Source organism: Mirounga angustirostris, unplaced genomic scaffold, assembly GCF_029215605.1.
Source record: "Mirounga angustirostris isolate CCGP_5_RB_7025 unplaced genomic scaffold, mMirAng1.0.hap1 SCAF_4, whole genome shotgun sequence".
NCBI lineage: Eukaryota > Metazoa > Chordata > Mammalia > Carnivora > Phocidae > Mirounga > Mirounga angustirostris.
In genome coordinates, this window is record NW_026991712.1 from 119,507,900 (window position 1) to 119,528,892 (window position 20,993).

At 39.1% G+C, this 20,993-nt stretch overlaps 1 protein-coding gene across 7 annotated transcripts in view; it reads left to right on the forward strand.

Annotated features, from left to right (window-relative positions):
* Positions 1 to 20,993, forward strand: part of DDAH1 (dimethylarginine dimethylaminohydrolase 1) — a 134,862-nt gene that overhangs the window by 1,809 nt on the left and 112,060 nt on the right. The window lies entirely within an intron of this gene.

Genomic DNA, 20,993 nt, shown 5'->3' on the forward strand with positions numbered 1-20,993 from the left:
ATTTTGTCTTTATACAGTGGGCATTAGAAATGCCTCATAGAGCTTATAGTTAAAATATGCTTATTCTACACATGCTCCACTACTTAGTTGATAGAACCATACATGGGCAGAATAAGCATATTGCTTTTATTTCTTACTGAGACAATTAATTCAGCTTTTGGTCACCCAACCTTAGCAGAAAACAAAGAGTAACAGGTTCTCATTCTCTTTGCTTTTTATTTCCTTTGCCACACCTTTGAGTTGTTGAGATGGCCCACTCTATTTTAAACTGATGAGCATGTAACCCCATTTAAATACTTTCTAGTGTGTCCTAGGCCATATGGCACAACCGTGGTTTGTGCTTTAAAGTGTAAAAGGGATTTCAGAAACCCTTTCAACATGGTACTCCTTTGATGAGGGTTGTCCAATTTCCTGTCAAGAGACTGTCGCATGTTTAATCATCTATTTCATTTTATTCCTATAATAAAACCTTCCAAATTTTGGCCTTCCTGATTGTAAGTGGGCAGTGATCTTTCTCCCCTGTCAGATTTTGAGGCATACCTTTTAATTTGGCTTCACTCTTATATCAATCTGGTGGCTCTCTGCTAGAGGGCCACATAGTGTAGTGAATAGGAACACCAGACTGCATCTAATTCTGTGACCTTGGGGAGTGTTTCTTGCCTCATCTTTCTCACCTGAAAAGTGGACATAATACCTATTTCATAAAGTTGTTGTACTAAATTTATTAATCCATCTGAAATTTATAGGATAAGACATTTCATGAGTGATGGTTGTTATTATTTACTTAACAGTGGGTCATGGAAGACTTACTTCTTTTTGAGCAGTAAGAAGTCTACTATATACTAAGGTAGTTACAGTGAAATTTCCCCTTCCCGTGGTGAAGGCGAATCATCTTCACCCCTTAGGATCCATCCTAATCTGCTATGTAGCACTTCCTCCCAGCTTGAGTTTCCTACAGGTGCATGTTGTCTCCCAAAAATGCCTTTGCCATTACACATGATCTGAATCAGCAGAGTTAACAGATCTTTCAGCCAGAGAGAGAAATATGGGCAGTTGTGTTGGATGGGGTTACTTCCAGAAAGCAGGGCTAAGCAGGGTAACTAACACTCTTTGAAATCTCTCACAATACCAGTTCACTGGCTTAGTTGTTGAGTGAATAAATGAATGAATGAAATGCTACCTAGCTAATATTAACAAGCTGATAATAATTACTTCAAGGTCCTCTTTGGACTGTTGTATATACTTTTCATGTGACACCTGCCTCCCTAACTGAAATTCCATAACAGCGAAGGCATTATCTTAAGATTATTGCCACTGATCTCCTTGCCTTCTGTTTCCTTAGTCTCCATTCCATTCTCCATGCTGTGGAGTCCAAGTCTCTAAGCTGGTCTTTCTAAAACTCAAATCTGATCATGTCCCTGCTCTGGTGAAACTTCTTGAAGAACCTCCATTAAACTTGATAAACCCATCGAGCTGGACTTTGCTTGCCTTTCCAGCTTCAGTTGCATCTCTGACTCTACCCTGGGTGCCTCCCAACCCTTTGGCTCAAGCCAGGTTCTTTCACTAAAGCTCACTGTGCTATTCTTTTCTAGGCATATATTTCTCCTTTGTATGGGACATTCTTCCTCTTTCTTCTTCTCCATTTTACCTACCTGTTCTATTCATGCATCATTTCCCAGCTTACTGTTATCATTAATATTATTAGCTAATCTCTATTGGGTGCTTGCCATTTGCAAAACATAGTGTCAGAGGGCGCCTGGGTGGCTCAGTCGTTAAGCGTCTGCCTTAAGCTCAGGTCATGATCCCAGGGTCCTGGGATCGAGCCCCACATCAGGCTACCTGCTCAGCGGGAAGTCTGCTTCTCCCTCTCCCACTCCCGCTGCTTGTGTTCCCTCTCTTGCTGTGTCTCTCTCTGTCAAATAAATAAATAAAATCTTTAAAAACAACAACAACATAGTGTCAGATTTATGACATGGATTTCATTGAATACCCACATCAACTCTTCAAGCTCAGTACTATCATTATTCTTATTTTAAAGTTGATGGAACTGAGGCTTAGAGAGATTAAATACCTTGGCCAAGGTTATAGAGGGGAACCAGTGGAACCAGGACTTGAACTCAGGTTTGTAGAACTCTAAATCTCTAGTCCCAATCACTGTGATACTAAACAACCAAGCATGGGATTGGTCCTCCTTTTATGAGCACTTGTAACTCTCTGTACTTCCTTCCATGATATCTTTCATACCATATGATAATGGCCTGTTTTACCTTTCTGTATGCCCCCACTATTATGAAAACTGTCAGGACAAGGATCACATCTGCATTTCTTAACATTTTATTCCCAGGACCTTGCACACAAGAATCATGCAGCAAATGTTTTGTTGAACAAACGTGTCCATGACCTTAGATCACCCTTAGTTTTCCCTGCTTATGAAATATTTGGTGTTTTGCAGGCATTCTCAATAGATTCCCAAAAGTTTCATTACAAGTGCAGGTGATTTATAACTGTTTTGTTTTTCCTCTTCCTCTCCTTTTACTTGTCTCTTGTTATTTTGCTTGTTTTTATAAAAATCCTGAAAAATTCCTTTATCAAAACATCATGTTATATTTAATGATTTTTCTTCCTTGGACGAAAGGACTGAGAACTGAACTCGAGAAAGTAACCCTTCTGTGAAAGCCACAATGGGGCCTCCTGAGATTAATAAAACACAGGTGCTGTCTGCAGGAAGCTTAAGTTTTAGTGAAGAAAACTGTGTGTACAGAGTCAGCAAATAATGTTGTCTCATAACTCTGTGTCTTCACGAATAGGAGGAATATTTTAATGTTTAATACTTTAAAGACAAATTAGCTTTGAGAACCAGTCATATTTTAAATGAAGTAAGCTTAATTTTAGAAGGAAAAAAAAGTCAACTTATAAATGTCAACATCCTGTAAACAAATATCTAAGAGCTAAAGTAAGACAAATGACAGAGTGTGAGGATTGGGTTTTAAAAAAATTACAATTTTTGGATAGGTTATACATTTCTGCAGTACCATATTCAAAAGGTACAAGAGGATAGATAGGCAATGAAGAGGCAACTACTAAAACCATTTTCCTGATTTTCCTTCCAGAAGGTTTTTAGTACCTAATAAATGATTAACTGTTGAAGGTTACTCAAGCAAAATTGTGAAGTATATCCTGTGTCCTTTTGCCCCTCTTTCAGAGTCATTTTATCCTTTCCCAGGTACCAAGGATTAGTATATGGGATATTCTGTCTGGGAGAAAAAACACACATACTCATTCTCACAAGGTGATAATGGCCTTAATTATCCTTTCCTGGACCATTTGTATTTTTAGGGACCTCTTGAGGAAGAAGGCAATGCATAGCACACGGTAACAAATCTGAAAAGTGGAATTGGACATTGGGTAGGGACATGGAGGCATAAATGGAAGGCATGAGCAATACATATTTAGATAGAAATTCCCCTTTTGTTAGGGCACTTAACTATTTGAACCTACATATTTTGGCCCTGGGTTTGTTCTTTGGTTAGGCTAAAAGCATAACCCTGTTGATCCCAGAGGCAAGGTGAGCATAAAGACCATGTCTAATGACTAGCTAACATGTGCCAAGTTATGTGTGTGTGTGAATTGCAAAAGATGGTATCATTATCAGCTCTATTTAAAAGAAGGAAGCTGAAGTTCAGGTAAACAGAGTTAAGCTGTCCAATGACACACAGCTAATAAGTGACAGAACTGAGGTTTTCATGAAAACGTGAAGGTCATTTTTCCTTGACTTGCTTGTAGCCAGTTGCGGTTAATCATAACAGAACATTAAATTGGGTGCCTGGGTGGCTCAGTCGGTTAAGCGACTGCCTTCGGCTCGGGTCATGATCCTGGAGTCCCGGGATCGAGTCCCGCATCGGGCTCCCTGCTCAGTGGGGAGTCTGCTTCTCCCTCTGACCCTCCCCCCTCTCATGTGCTCTCTCTCTCTCATTCTCTCTCTGTCAAATAATAAATAAAATCTTTAAAAAAAAAAAAAAGAAAAAAATCATAACAGAACATTAAATCAATACAAAATAACTACCCGAATCCTTTTTTATACAGCTAACAATATGCAAATCTCAGTTGGATATTAACAAAGTGAATGTTTTACTTCCCTCCTCTCATAAATGAGAGTAGATTGTTTTCATTTTAGTTAAATAATAATAATCTGATCATTTATATGAAACCCCAGAATTGTGTAGGCACAATTTGTGCAGAATTGTATCTTCTTTACCAGCAGACTGGATGATTGCTTTTTAAAATGCATACATTTCCTCAAACTTCTTTTTAACGTTAGGTGAGAAAACTGCCCTAAGCCATAATTAGAATTACTCTTACTCTCACAAAGATGGAAAGTAAATGTGCTGGAGGCTCTTTACATGGCAGCGGATTAACGGCTCTTGATAAATCGTCACCTCCAACTGGTTAGAACAACTGCTCCCTTTCAGGATGTTTCTTTTTTACTCTACTTGGCCTTGGCAAAAAAATGTTTGGAAATTGATGTGTCTTGGAAACTGGAGTGCATCTATTATATAATGCGATCTATTCCCATGCAGTTGATCTTGAAAGACTTGAAAATAAAGAACATAATGATGAGTAGGGAGTGACTTCTGTTAGATACTATTAGCTGAAAATGAGCTTTCTGCAGAGATTCATAGGATCATTAGAGAATCATTGTAAGACTAAGAAGGCAGAGATAGATCCCTTATAATTCAGATATGCTGGAAAATTGCTTTTGCATGTATTTAAATTCTTGTTGAGCTCAGATTTCTTCAAAATTAGTTTTATTATAGTAATGGTAGTTATCCATCCGTTAATATAAACCTCAACACAGAAAAGTCTACTTAAGACTTTTGAACAGATTTACCTTCTATTGTTTTTGAATCATACATAAATTATTCATGGCCTCTTATGAATCTCAGTATGAATTTGGAGATGCTGGTTATTGTTTGTTTTATGGGCATTTGCTATTAAAATCTGTAACCACTTGAGAAAGCCTCATTTTCTAACTGGAGACTTGGACACATTGTAGAGTTCATTCCCCTCTCAAGGGGTATCACAATTAAAGGTAAAATAACTGAAATTTTAATGAAAGAAAAGTTTCATTTGTATCTTATACAGAACACAGTGTGTTGTTCATCCCAGATAGTCAATAAATATTTATTTACCAAAGCTAAATCCCTGATGTTCCATCAAAATGCTCCTCTGACCTTTGAAGTTAGCTTGTACTGCTTTCCCTAAACTGGTATTAGGTATTAAATCTGTTAGTGTCCTCAGGCTCATTTCATAAGCAGGCACTTTTCATCCAAATGGACAAGCAGGAGTAATCTCAAACAACAAATCCCATTTAAAAATGTGTGCCTGTGATGCCATCCTAGTTCCCTTCATCATTGTCAAACAATTTAATAATGTACATTGTCTTCCTGAAGCTGAGTGCTAAAGGAGCAGTAACATCACACAGAGAGAATAAATAACCAGACTTTAGACTCCTGTTTCTAAATGTTTAGGTCATCCAAGCAAGTATGATCAGAGAAAACAGCACAGCAGAGTACAAAGATGAAAGTACACATTATTACAGGGTTGGTTTAATTTTGCCCAACAAATCAATGTGAACAAACCTGACTTAGTTTATGTTAGCAAGTTAAAGAGAATACAACTTTTAAGCTGCTTTTGCAACTGGATGGGCTTATAGGGTTAAATTGTCATTACTGTGAAGATGAATACATCAACATTTTGCCCTTTTTGAATATGTGTAAGTAAATGAAAGTTTGCCTTAATTAAAAATATTTTGCCTTGATTTCTTTGTTCTTGTTTTAAGAAACATTAAAGTTTTCTAATTTGCTTATGGGACTAATTATGAGTGCCATGATTACATTAAAAATGACTGTTCTTTAGAAGATAAAAGAATAATAATTGTATCACTCCTATATGTTTGTGCATTCAGCAACTGTCTACGACATACCAGACCCAGTGTTTGGTGCTAGGGAGACATAGCTGAATTAGATAACACTGCTGCCCTCGGGATCTCAAAATTCACTAGGAAGGCAGACTGGTGGCAGATGCTTGCAAACAAAGGGGCCAGGTTTCATGACAGGGTTCTGTCTAGTGCTATGGAAGATCCAGGAGGTGTGTCTGAACCACATCAGGACTTCTCAGAAGAAGAGAATATTGAGCTAGAAGTAACCAGGAAAGGAAGAGAGGCAGCCTTCCACAGACAGCACTATGAAATGGGATGAGGGTGATAGTCCAGTAAAAGTAATTTCATTAACATTGAAAAGGATGTAGAATTAAAAAAAGCCTGCCTAGGGGCGCCTGGGTGGCTCAGTTGGTTGGGCGACTGCCTTCGGCTCAGGTCATGATCCTGGAGTCCCTGGATTGAGTCCCGCATCAGGCTCCCTGCTCGGCGGGGAGTCTGCTTCTCCCTCTGACCCTCCCCCTCTCATTCTCTCTCTCTCTCTCTCAAATAAATAAATAAAATCTTTTAAAAAAATAAATAAATAAAATTAAAAAAAAATTAAAAAAGCCTGCCTATGCCCCCTCAGAGCTCTGAGATTTTGGTTCCCTAGTTCCAGGTTCACCAAGAGAACTACATCCTTAACCGTATTTCCTGTTTGGGGCCTAAAGTGATTTGACCCCCTATCACACCCTATTCCTAATTGTCCACTCTAAGTCTGAGACTTATTTCTTGAGGTTGCTAGAATGCCATTTGGCAGGGGCTGTAATTTTTCTTCTTTGACCCCAAATTTGCCACATTAGGATATATCAGGTAAACCTGTCATCCCATAATATATAGTTATATATAACATTATCCATGTCAATGGCAAGTAAGAGAAAACAATTTCCTCTTTGCTGTTGAAATGTGTGTTTATTCACAGATCTTTCCATCTTGGCAGTAGACATTAGTGAATCTCACACTAATATAAATCAAGTGTAGCCTAAAGTAAGCGTACATCTGTACTCATGGGTTAAATTTTGTACATGCTGCGAAAAGCAACATGGTAGGGGTATAACACTATCCTAGAGGTCAGGGGACACTGGTTTTGATTTTTTGCAGTGATATGAATATCTAATATTCTTTCCAGCTTGGAGATGCTGTGCTTTCTTTCTGGATCTCAGGTCATGTTGGGATGGGACATGGAGGGTGGGGGGAAAAGGGTAAGGAGATGTGGAAAAAATGATGGGGCAATGATGATAACTTACATTTGTGAGATGGGATTAGGGCTTGATGAATAAAAAAGACTGGATTTTATTCAATTTGAAACATTATGCTTGTCCTACTTAACTAACCAATCATATGAGCTCACGCCTTGCTAATGATAAACCATTACGAGATAAAGCTGAATTTCCTAACTTGATTTCAAAAGCTCAGCTTACTCAACCATTTATAGCATATTTAAGTAATTTTTTTTTTTTTTAGAAAACTTAGATAAAAGCCATTGGAAGAGTATAACATCCCTAGACCCACATACTGTCTATCATCACATGACTTTCATCAGTGTTTGCCAGTTGATGTCTCTGTGGTAAATGTTAATCAATGGCTTGAAGAAATCAGGGGCCCAGGTTTTCCACCTCCCCTTTCTGCAAAAAATACAGTGTTAGGAGACAGAGAGACCCTAGTCGCAAAGGGTAGTGATTTCTTCATTTTCATGTTATTCTCAAACTAAACATCTCTGAAGCTTTAGGCCTCCCCTAGTCTCCAGGCTTTCCCAGGCCACCCCAAATATATGGGTAGTTTAACAATGAATAGAGCACAGCTTCAAGACAAGGCCTTTTGGGGGCACCTGGGTGGCTCAGTCATTAAGCGTCTGCCTTCGGCTCAGGTCATGATCCCAGGGTCCTGGGATCGAGCCCCGCATCGGGCTCCCTGCTCCGCGGGAAGCTTGCTTCTCCCTCTCCCACTCCCCTGCTTGTGTTCCCTCTCTTGCTGTGTCTCTGTCTGTCAAATAAATAAATAAAATCTTTAAAAATAAAAATAAAAAAAGACAAGGCTTTTTGTACAGTTGTGTGTGTGCGTGTTTTCAAACTGCTGCCCTCTACCTACCAGAGAGGGGTCATGAAATCAATTTAGCGGGTCATGACGAGCCCTTTTATTTTTAATGTAACAGAATCAATAGAAAATGTCAGAGTGAACTGCAACATGGTAAGAAAAATATAGTGTAATGAGACTTTTTTCACTTATATACATTTGTGTTTCTATGTATACTAATTACGTATATAAAATATGTTTCTTACTATAGTCACTGCCAAAAAAAAAAAAAGTGTGAAAACCCATTGTATCTCCTTTCAACTGGATTGTACCTCTCAGCTTCTTTATGAAAATTCTGGAGGAGCATGCCTGTTGTCCAGTTGGGATCTGGGAATCCTGGCCAAAATCCTAAGCGTTTCTCTATGTATATCAAGTCATGCTTGATTTCCATTTGTCTAGGTTGGAATTGGAACCTTCTGGCTATTTGGAACCCTGTCCATCAGGGGTGGGGGGCGAAACTTAATTGAGGAACATGAGGAGGAGAAAGACTGTCAAATCCACCATTTGCTAGAATTTGATTCTACCTTTCCTTCAGTGATGTTCTAAACCAATTGAGGGAAAGTTACATTGATTCAGACAGGCAAGCATAGTTTCCATTTGAACTGGCATCTTTTTCATTTTTTTGCAAGTAGATTCTGTGGTGGCAGTACAGAAATGAACCACTGACAAATTGCATCCAGAGGGGTTGAATCCTACATTTTCCTACCAGCAGCCTCCAGACGGAAGCTAAGATCTGCAATGACCCCAGGAAGCTTCAGTGTCCAATGTTAGGATTTCCGTCGCATTTGGGGATGGAAACTCAGAACACTTTTTTTCTTCAAAGAACCCCAGAATGTGTCAAAACACAGAATGTCCTAAAACATAATTAAAATGTTCATGTCATTCTCAGACCACTGCCTAAAGGCCTAGAAGGGACCTTGAAAATCACTGGTTGCACCATTTTTCCTTCACACTCTGCAACACTAAATAGGTGTAACTCCAGCCTTTACAGAAGAATGCCAAAGGAAATTTAATTTTCTTCCCAAGTAACCCATTCCAGCAATATATGTTAGTGTTAGTGCTCACTAAGTATGAGTCATTTGAACTAACATGTAGGTTGGGGTTCATTCTGACAGTGTATTTGACTGGTTAGTAACAAGTTAGTCTCTGATTACAGGGAAACAGAGCATCCAATTTTCAGTGGTAACCCCCCTTTGCACAGCTGAGCAACCTAGTACTAAGAGTGGAGTGTACTCTCACACCTGCTCTTTTGTCCCCCTCTAAAGGAGTGCTTTGAAGATTTTGGTAAGGGAATAATTAATAGAGGCAAACAGTGTGGCTGTGACTGGAGAAATTGTGTGTTTGTAGGAAAGGGGCTTGGAATTGTGTATCTTGGAGCTATGTTACATGAGAAAAAAATGGGTAATGCATTTGTCATGTCCATGACAGCATTTTTCTTTGTGAGCACTGAACCAGATAACTGAAGCCTCTGAGTGGTTTGCAAGAAAACTAAGGACGAATATTGCTTCTAAACTAGTCCCCAGAGAGAAGCTTCTTGGTGAGGGGGAGAAGGAATAGGGATTTAGGTTAGAACATTTTTTTGAAAGTAAGTGCAGAAAAACACACAAGATATAGCCCACTGGCCTTAACATGGCTGAGGGCTCAATTATGATTCAATTCACGCTCCCTGAAACACTCGCCTGCCCTGAGGTCAGCCTAATGCCTGGAAATTCTGCAAATGTAACAGCTACTGTCCCTTGGACTGTTTTAAACACACACACACACACACACACACAGAGTTTACATACATTCAGCATCAAGTTTGGATAAAATCAGTTTTCTAACAATGTCTTCCTTGTGAATAATGCTTGGTAGTAATGCAGATCATCAAAACTAATTAGAGGGATTCTTGAATTACATTATTTTGGTGAACCACTAGCCAGGAGAAATATTTTTTTTTAATGAATTCTGCTTTTTCACTGGGCTCTTTCAGCCTGTAATCACTTCCATGTCACCCTTCCTTCCTCTTGATTTCACCCTGTTTTGGAGCTGTCAATGGAGGAGAAAGGGTATATACAGTTCCTGGAGCTTTCTTACCCTTCTTTATGTTCCTCCTGCTGAGGAGTTCCCATAATACCATGAATTTTTCCTCATATTCTGGTCTGGATAGTGATTTTCAGATTACAAGTTTCAACTCATAAGTAGATCATAAAGTCCACCTAGTGGGTCACTCTAATTTTTGTTTGCTTTCTTGTAAATGAAGTAGAATTGAAAATATCTGAGCGCCTGCATTACCCATAAGATAGCCAGGTCATTTATATCCATGCACACATATACATGTTCCTTCTGTGTTGTGAATTGTGATGTAAGGTGTATTTCTTGCTGTGGGTCATTGTCATTGAAATCTACTTACCTAGGAAACCAAGATAAAACTTAAACTAAGTACTAACATTAGCTTTTATTGATAGTCTTTGCTGTTTGCGGAAACAATAGAATTTTGACATGTGTCAAAGGCACTGACTTTCATTGAGCAAATGAGACAGTTTGTCTCATTTTATTATCTAGTAGGAAGGTAGAGCCACTTGTCTAAATGCACCAAAATGCAGGAGATGGAAAGGAAGAGAAGAAAAGCAGTGTAGGTGGTAGGTTTGGGGTTCTTCTCAGTAAGTAGGCATTTTCACATATCAAGGACTCCCTCACATAAATGCTGTAGAGTATTTGCATACACTTAGACATGATATCTTCATTTGTAAACCAAATTATAATGATATGTTATGATAGGCCAGGATGACAGGTATTCAGAATGCACACCTGTTATTAAAAGGGCCACGTTAGATCCTGATACACTTTTATGTTTTGTTGACCCCAGCCTCATTTCCACTGATTCTGCTTTCCCCTGCTCCCCACTTATCTGCCCACCTGCATCTTCAGCTTGCCCCACTCCCTAAATCTGTCATCACTTGAAGTGCCAGATCATCTCAGGTGCCTCAATCATTGTCATTCCCAGCACGCATAGCTCTCACACAAAGTCTGGTACCTAGAGACACATACTTTTAACCAACTGAGCCACCCAGGTGCCCCATAGAGACACATACTTTTAAACTGCCTCAGGAGGCAGACCAATTCCTGTGATATTCCTTGAGCTGGGCTTTCTCTTCCTTTCCGTTGCCTTCAGGAGTGGAAAAGGACAACTATGAATTCAAATTATGGTTCCACTGCTTATTAGCTGTGTAGCCTTGAGCAAGTTGAGCTTCAGTTTCATCATCTCTAAAAACTGGGGTGGTTTTGACTATCTATAACTTTGCTATGTGCCTAGATGCATTAACATGTTAAAATGCCTAGTAGTACTATGCACAGAGTAGCTCTTCTGTCAGTGATCAATCCCTCCTATTCTGTTGTTATCTGCTTTTTGTATTTCTAGAGAGCAGTCATTCAAGCCCTTAAGGTTGAGACTGCTTTTCTCTTGCTACTTCTCACCCTGGAAACTAAAGATCTCCATCCCTTCGGCTTCGGGCTTGCTGCCTATAGCCTGCCCAGACATTAAGACTATAGCCTGCCCAGACATTAAGACTTTGCCTAGGAATTGGGATCTGTGGCTCTTGTATTTTGCACTCCTATGCTGGCTCCACCTGAAACATACCAGGAGGTTGGGTAGACCATTAGAACATCTGCTTGAGCCTCAGTGGGCACCTGGGCCAGTCCCCCAGCACTTGTGTGTGTTCCTGTACAAGCAGGTCTTGTGGGGGCACTGGCTTTCTCCACCTCACTTTTTTAGGAGTAAGTCATGCTCAAATGAATCAGAAGATACTATTCTTTCTATAATTCTTTTTCATTCTCTGATCTTCTGAGTAATGAATACTTAGAGAATCCTCCCTTTAAATTTACCATTTGATCTTGAACCAGTCATTTATGACTGTTTAGATTTGAATTCATGTTTCTAATATCTTTATATATTTAATATGTTTTCAAATTTTAAGAACTTTAAATTTTTTATTTTATTTAATTTTTTCTTTATTATGATTTTTTACTGAAGTATAGTTAACATACAATATTATATTAGTTTTAGGTAATACAACATAATGAATCAACAAATTCTATCCATTATACAGTGCTCACCACAATAAGTGTAGTCATGATACAACATTATTACAATATTATTATTTTTATTTTAGTATAGTTGTACACAATATTACACTAGTGTCAGGTATAAAACATAGTGATTCAACAAGTCTATATGTTATGCTGTGCTCACCACAAGTATAGCACCCATCTGTCACCATATAGTGTTGTGATTCTATTGACTATATTCCCTATACTGTACCTTTTATCCCCATGACTTATGCATTCCATGAGTGGAAGCCTGTACCTCCCACTCCCTTTTACCCATTTTGCCTATCTCTCTCTACTCTCCCCCTTCTGGCAACCATCAGTTTGTTCTCTGTATTTATGGTCTCTTTCTGCTTTGGGGTTTTTATTATTATTATTATTTGTTTTGGTTTTTTAGATGCCACATATAAGTGAAATAATGTGGTATTTGTCTTTGTCTGACTTATTTCACTTAGCATAATACCCTCTAGGACGATCTGTGTTCTCATAAATGGCAAGATCTTATTCTTTTTTATGGCAGACTAATGCTCCATTATATATGTGTGTGTGTATGTGTACATATATACATGTATACACACACGCACCACATCTTTTTTATCCATATATTGATGGACACTTGGGTTGCTTCTATGTCTTGGCTGTTGTAAACCTGCAATAAACATAGGAGTGCATATGTTTGAATTATCATTTTCATTCTCTTTGGGTAAATAGCCAGTAGTGGAATTACTGGATTATATGCTAATTCTATTTTTAATTTTTTGAGGAACCTCCATACTACTTTTCACAGTGGCTGCACCAATTTACATTCCTACCAACTATGCAACAAGGGTTCCTTTTTCTCCACATCCCTGTCAATACTTGTTATTTTTTTACCTTTTTTCAACTACCATTCTGACAAGTATAAGGCAATATCTCATTGTGGTTTTGATATGCATTTCCCTGATTAGTGATGTTGAGCATCTTTTCATGTATCTGTTGGCCATCTATATGTCTTCTTTGGAAAAATGTCTGTTTGGGTCCTCTGCCCTTTTTTTTTTTATCAGATTATTTGTTTTTATGGTATTGATTTGTATAAGTTCTTTATATTTTGGATATTAATTCCTTACCAGATATATCATTTGCAAATATCTTTTCCCGTTCAGTAGGTTCCTTTTTTGTTGTTGTTGATGGTTTCCTTTGCTATACAAAACCTTTTACTTTGGTGTAGCTGCAATAGTTTATTTTTGCTTTTTTTCCCCTTACCTCAGGAGACATATCTATAAAAATGTTAAGGCTGATGTTAAAGAAATTACTGCCTGTGTTTTCTTCTAGGAGTTTTATGATTTAGGTCTTTAATCCATATTGAATTTGGTTTTGTGTATGGTGTAAGAAAGTGGTCCAGTTTTATTATTTTGCATGTAGCTGTCCAGTATTTCCAGCAGCATTTGTTGAAGAGACTGTCTTTTCACCATTGAATTTTCTTGCCTCTTTTGTCATAGATTAATTGACCATACAATCATAGGTTTATTTCTGGGCTCTGTATTCTGTTCCTTTGTGTATATGTCTATTTTTGTGCCAGTGTTTTGAATACTATAGCTTTGTATTAGATCTTGAAATCTGGGATTGTGATACCTGCAGCTTTGTTCTTCTTTCTCAAGATTGCCTTGGCTATTTGGCCACTTTTGTGGTCCATGCAAATTTTAGGATTATTTATTCTAGTTCTGTTAAAAATGCTGTTAGTGTTTTGAGAGGGATTTCATTGAGTCAGTAGACTGCTTTGGGTAGCATGGCCATTTTAACTGTATTAATTCTTCCAATCCATGAGCATGGAATATCTTTCCATTTGTTTGTGTCATCTGCAATCTTTTTCCTCAGTGTTTTATAGTTTTCAGAGTATAGGTCTTTCACCTCCTTGGTTAAGTTTATTCCTAGATATTTTACTTTTTTCGATACCATTGTAAATGGAATTGTTTTCTTAATTTCTCTTTCTGCTACTTTGTTGTTAGTGTATAGAAATGCAACAAATTTCTGTGTGTTAATTTTGTCTCCTGCAACTTTACTCAATTCATGTATTACTTCTGATAGTTTTTTCATGGAGCCTTTAGGGTTTTCTATGTGTATTATCATGTCAGCTGCAAATAGTGATAGTTTAAATTCTTCCTTACCAATTTGGATGCCTTTTATTTCTTTTTTTTTTTTTTAAAGATTTTATTTATTTATTTGAGAGAGAGAGAATGAGAGAGAGAGAGCACACGAGAGGGGGGGAGGGTCAGAGGGAGAAGCAGACCCCCTGCTGAGCAAGGAGCCCGACATGGGACTCGATCCCGGGACTCCAGGATCATGACCTGAGCCGAAGGCAGTCACTTAACCAACTGAGCCACCCAGGCGCCCCTGGATGCCTTTTATTTCTTGTCTGATTGCTGAGGCTAGGACTTCCAGTACTTCTAGTACTATGGTGAGAGTGGACATCTTTGTCTTGTTCCTGATCTTGGAAGAAAAGCTTTCAGTTTTTCACCATTGAGCATGATGTTATCTGTGGGTTTTTTGTATATGGCCTTAATTATATTGAGGTGTGTTTCCTCTAAATCCACCACTTTTTTTGAGAGTTTTTATCATGAAGGGATGTTGAATTTTGTCAAATGCTTTATCTGCATCTATTGAAATGATCATGTGATCATTATTCCTCATTTTGTGGTTGTGATGTACTATGTTGATTGACTTGCAAATATTAAACCATCCTTGCATCCCTGGAATAACACCCACTTGATCATTGTGAATGATTTTTTTAATGTATTGTTGAGTGTGGTTTCTTAATATTTTCTTGAGGATTTTTACATCCATGTTCTTTAGGGATATTGGCCTGTAGTTTTCTTTTTGTGTAGCATCTTCATCTGGTTTTGGTATCAGGGTAGTGCTGGCCTCATAGAATATATTTAGAAGCTTTCCTTCCTCTTCCATTTTTTGGAATAATTAGAGGAAAACTGGTATTAACTCTTCTTTAGATGTTTGGTAAAATTCACTTGTGAATCCATCGGGTCCTGGACTTCTGTTTGTTGGGAGTTTTTTTATTACCAATTTAATTGTTGTACTAGTAATTGATATGTTCATATTTTCTATTTCTTTCTGATCCAGTTTTAGAACAGTGTATGTTTCTAGAGATTTATGCATTTCTGCTAGGTTGTCTAATTTAATGGTATATAATTTTTTGTAATAGTCTCTTATAATCTTTTGTATTTCTGTGATGTCAATTATTACTTCTCCTCTCCCGTTTTTATTTTATTTATTTGAGTCCTCTCTTTTTTTCTTTAAGAATTAACTTTAAAAATTCTTCTTACATTGCAAGGTAAAATTACACCTGGAATTGAGTCTCAGTTTCACTTTTCAGTTATATCATAGTGGCCATTTCACAAGGTTTGGTTTCCAGGAAAATATCTTTCTTCCTTATTCCCAAGGATGCTGAAGATCAAAGTGTTCTGAGTACTGTGATGACTTATACAAATGTGATTACACTGTAACATTGTTATGGTAAATGATGGATTGTACATAATGGTAATAGCAACTTTAATATTTGTGGATTAGAGATGATGGGCTTTTCTTGAAGATGTCTTTGACTGATGAGATCTGACCAGCGCCACTTGCACTGTGGCCACTAAGCCCTGACGACCCTTTGGGAGGAGCCCTGATAGAGGTTGCGGTTGAAGCTTCAGTCACCTCTACAGACCCAGATCTACTACTTATTAGCAAGATGAACTTGGGCAAATAAACTTTGGGTACAGTTTTGTCATTCTGTAAGAAAAGATAGCATGACTTTTATTCATGTAATTATTCTTGAGTGCCTGCTGTATGTAAAACTGATAAAGTAAACAAATATGATGGCTGCCCTGATGGAATCTAACTGGGGAGTCTAACTGGGGAGACAAACATAAAATAATCACAAATATATGCAAATTTAAAAATAGTAAGTGCTGCAAGGGAAAAAGATGATTTACTTCGTAAGGTTGTAAAAATAAGAGACCTTTGCTGGAAAGGGCCCTGAGTATCAGTTCTTAGGTAGACCTCTTATTAAAAAATAGGAAGTAGTACTGTATGGTGACTAACATAACATAATAAAATAAAAATAAAAAGGCAAGAAAAAAAAAGGAGGCAGTAAATGTTCATTGATCAAATGATAGATAACTGGGGCGCCTGGGTGGCTCAGTTGGTTAAGCGACTGCCTTCGGCTCAGGTCATGATCCTGGAGTCCCTGGATCGAGTCCTGCATCGGGCTCCCTGCTCGGCAGGGAGTCTGCTTCTCCCTCTGACCCTCCCCCCTCTCATGCTCTCTCTATCTCATTCTCTCTCAAATGAATAAATAAAATCTTTAAAAAAAAATGATAGATAACTGGTCTAATATGATGTTACCAGAGATACTCCCCCAGGCAATAAAGAGGTAGGTTGGCATTGAGGGGGACCCGGACTAGGAAGTCCTAAAATCTTTACTTAAAAGCAGTGTAGCTCAGGGCTGGCAGGTGATTGCTGTGGGCTTCAGGATTCCCGTCTGTAAACTAGGGATAATGCTGCTCTTGGTCAACCTCTGTTGTGTTGAGGTTTAAATGAAAAAAATGAATGTGAATCAGGGTTGTAGGTATTACTAGTGGCTACCTGTGAACTCTAGACTCAGCACCTATAGGAATTGGACCACAGCCTTCCCTGCCACAACATCACAATACCTAGGGATGGGTCCCCAGTCCTGCAGTCCTCTATAGAAGTCTTAGAACCAGCTCTTGCAGTACCCCGGCCTATCTCAGTTGGTTGTCAGACCTTTGATAGCAGGACCTATAGCAGTGGCACTGAATGTGGCTAACTTTTTGCCGCATGTTAAAGGATTAGCTATTTTATGGGACTTCTGGGGAGAGCCCTTTAGTTAGATCCAGGAGACCAATTATATCAATATGCATCCCATAGGAGAGTTTGGGAGCTAGGTATGCCTCAAGAGCACATGTGACTACCACTTATTTTGTACTATGTTTGCTGCTTTGTTTACCCTACTTCATCTCAGCCATATAGCTCCCCCACCCATTTTACAAATGGGGAAACTGAGGAGAGTTTACATGACTTGTTTAAGGTTAAGTAGTTATTAAGTAGTAGGACTGAGATGGACAGCCTGGTCTTTCTGACTCCAAGACCTGGGCATTTAGCCACTAAACCACAGAAAAGGCACAAACAGCCATGCCAACCATTAGAGAATTTGGGTTAGCAAGACCCTATTGAAGCAAACACCAAAGTCACAGGCTTGATGCCCCCAGAGGGCAGCTGTCTAATACATTAACGAGGACATTGAGAAGACAAAGGCTTCTCTTGCTGAAGACATGGTTTCAACTCAGCAGCTACCCATCTCTCTACCCCTCATCCCTGAGGTTAGCCCAAAAACCTTCCATAAAAAGGAGAATCACAGAGAAGCTGGCAAGCATCTCCAGCCATGCATTTAGTCTGAGCTTGGTATTTGTTGGCAGGGTTCCTTGCCAATTAGTTAAGCAACCCATGGAGAACCTTGACCTTAACTTATAAACACAGAAGGGCATGCTGAGTAAGAGTCCGAACAGGAATCCTAGGATGGCTCCAGCTCAAGGAAGGAAACTCCCCTGGCTCTCTGGAGTAAAAAACAAGGGTTAATTCCATCCATACACCCACACTAACTCTTGCTCAGTCTTCCTGGAGCCAAATCAAAGGAAAAATTATGTGAGTAATACATGAAAGAAATAAATTGTCACTATTTTCGACATAGATGTTACCCTAACTCTGTGTGTCTCATTTGGTAACACAGACCAACAGTATAAACTATAATACAAGCCATAATACAAACCATAATACTAGCAAGCTGCAAACCTAATTCCTGTACACCAGAGTTTTGGTTGAGGGAGCCGGATACACATAGAAGCATGCCTGGATCTTACTATCTTTGTACCTTAGAGGAGGGAGGGTAGGATGACATGTCTGGCTTTAGGTTCCAGCGTCCCTTAACCCCATAACTAAGACACGTAACTTCTGTGATGGCTTGGTTATGCCATTGGCTCCTTACCCTTCCTTTCTCTTTGGTTTTGTATTTGGGACCAGTGTTATCCATATTCAAGAAAATGAATACATTTCCCACACTGTTGATCCTCTTAGGACAGCTCTGATTTTGTTCTTATGAATATTCTTTCTCCCTTCTGTAGAGGACTAGAGTCCTACCCCTGTACTCTAGCCCCATGGGGACTTGTCTCTGGTCTGCTCTGACTTCTGAACCCTGCAGTGTTCATCTCTCCACCACCACCACCACACCTCTTTCCTAACCCTCAACCTCACCTCCCACTTGTTTCTGCCATCACGCTTTCTGGCTATTCGTTCTGTCTACCTGCTTGGATTTCTTACCTACCTGTCCCTGTGGGCCTGAGTCTAGTTTTCAGGTTTATAGACCCCCTTCCAGGGCAACCTACCTTCTCCTGGTTAATTCTGTCCCCTACAACAAACCACAGCATAATATCGTTTATCATGTATTTATTGTATGTTAGCACTTTAAATCCATCATTCTCATCAGCTGCCTTGATCCTGTTCCGAGCTCTTGGAGCAGCCTGGCTATTAGCAGAGGAATTTAGAAGACCCCTTAGTGAGTAGGTCAATAGTCAATAGTCAGTAGTGGGTCAGCCTCATCATTTCTGCTGTTGGCCTTGTTCTGACACGACCCTTGTTCATTTCGGATGCTCAAATTGTGCCCTGGTTCCATTAACTGCATTTATATCTTGATCTCCTTTGCTGATTACCTGCCTGGATCCCCATTGGAAGACCTCAAGACTGACCTCTAGTGTCCCGTGTGTATGGGAGACTTCCTTAAGCTTACCACTAAACTCTCTGGTGCCATGTTGTGCCAGCCTTCTCGTATATCTGCCTGGTAAATGTCAGGCCAAACACTAGCCTGCCTTATGCTGGGATGGACCCATCAGCCTGTTCCCTTTTGCTGGAGTCGCTGGTGCCACTGCCAGTTCTGACTCTTCATCTTCCTTCTGCCCACAGTTAGAACCTTCCCTGGTCACTGGCCTTGCCCTGGTGGACCATTCTGCTGATTGGACCTCAAATCCAACACATGCTCTTATGTTTTAAAGCATCTGTTAGGTTCAACCTATTAGGAAGTTTGGAGTAAAATGACTTGACTAGGGCAAACCCTTAATTTTCCTTCTCCCTTCCCACCTCCTGTAGTAATTAGCTATCAATTAAATGCTATTTTTCTGTCTCAGTTTAATAAATCAGTCTGTTCTCGGAACTCTCACTAACTGACTTTAGTACGATTTAGTAAAATGGTATTTGCTGGTAGAAAAGTAATCTTAATGTTTAATCTTTAAGCAGATTAAACTCTGATTATCTCAACTGTCAAACTGTTTTTGTAGATTTCCTGTGTTTTTTGTTGTTTTCTGTAGAAGAAAAATTATTCACATTATTGTAATTCCATATAGTGCAAAACTAGAACAAAGGAAGTGATGCAAATCCTTTAGCAGAAAGGTCATTTGAGTCATTGGAGTGTCCTGAACCATAGTGGGAACTTAGAGCTACTGTTGATGCACAGCACATTTCTTCAGATTATGACACCACTCATTTATGTAGATGTTTTTCATGTGAATATTGGCCCTGAAGGAGAGCGATAGACATTCACTTGTAAGCAAAGGTGGTGGTGTGAGGAGGAAGTGAATCCTTTGTAGAACTCTGAAATAAACCAGATCCTCAGAATGTCTCACTCTTAATAATTCCTGACATTCTTTATGTTTTAGAAAAGAGGTGATAGAGAGAATTAAAAAGCAGGATTAGCAGTGCTAAAAACATGAACTCTGATTGATGATCCAGGATAACAACTTCAAACTAATAGATCTTGATGTTCTCACAAGAAAGGATGATGAAGATTCTGGCTCCCAATCATAATTGGTTGGTATTTACTGCCGAACACACACTGCACAAGGTCTCCATGACTTCCTTGGGTTAGAGAAAATGATAAATACAGGGGCAGAGCTGGCTTGTTTTGATGATTGACTGTGAAGGAAGAGGGTAGTTTTGCAGAAGAGAAATCTGTCCAGTGTTTCCATTGAGGATTAGTCTGTCAAAATTCAGACAGCAAAGGCCAGTGTAACTTTTGGTTAACATTTTGCGTAACTCAGACTGACTAAACTTACAATTCCTGGTAACTCAATTTGAATCTTTGGCAAGCTTTAGAACTAGATAGGGAGCTATCAGATCTACCTCCAGGCTAAGACTAGCAATCATATTACAGGGTCAATGATTTTGCATTCTAGTCAGATTATTGTAGATTGTGGAAAAACAACAGAGACCTATCCACGTATGCTGCAAGAAAGAAAAGGAAATTGTAAGAATATACTCAAATGGAAACCAGAAAATCGTTTGGAACATGGAATCTCTCTTTTCCTCATGCTCTCTCTTTTCTCTGTGGATCTGCTTTATCTTACTCTGTTTCCGAATAACTTCGGCTTCCCTGTGGTCTAGAATTTACCTCATATCTCCTTAACTTACCATATCAATGTGACTCAGACTTCCATTTTCCCTGTTTCCAACTCCCAAATGGGGAGTCTCATGGGCCCATACTAATTTTTTGAGCCAGGCAACCAAGTCATAGGTAGTTGGCCAGCCTGTGAATAGACTGGATTTGTGTCAGGCGCCCAGTAATGGTTCATTCAGCTGTGTTTCAGAAAGACCAGTGTAGGTTTGCTTAGAGCAGCAGAGTCTGTGGACAGGACAGATTCCAGCATAGAGAGACAGGCAGCGGTTGGTGTCTCACATCTGACTAGCTGCCTCCTGCTTTAAGTGAATCTGAATACTGAACTGTAGTGAAAGAAAAAAAAAAGCTCTGGGTGAGGAGACCACA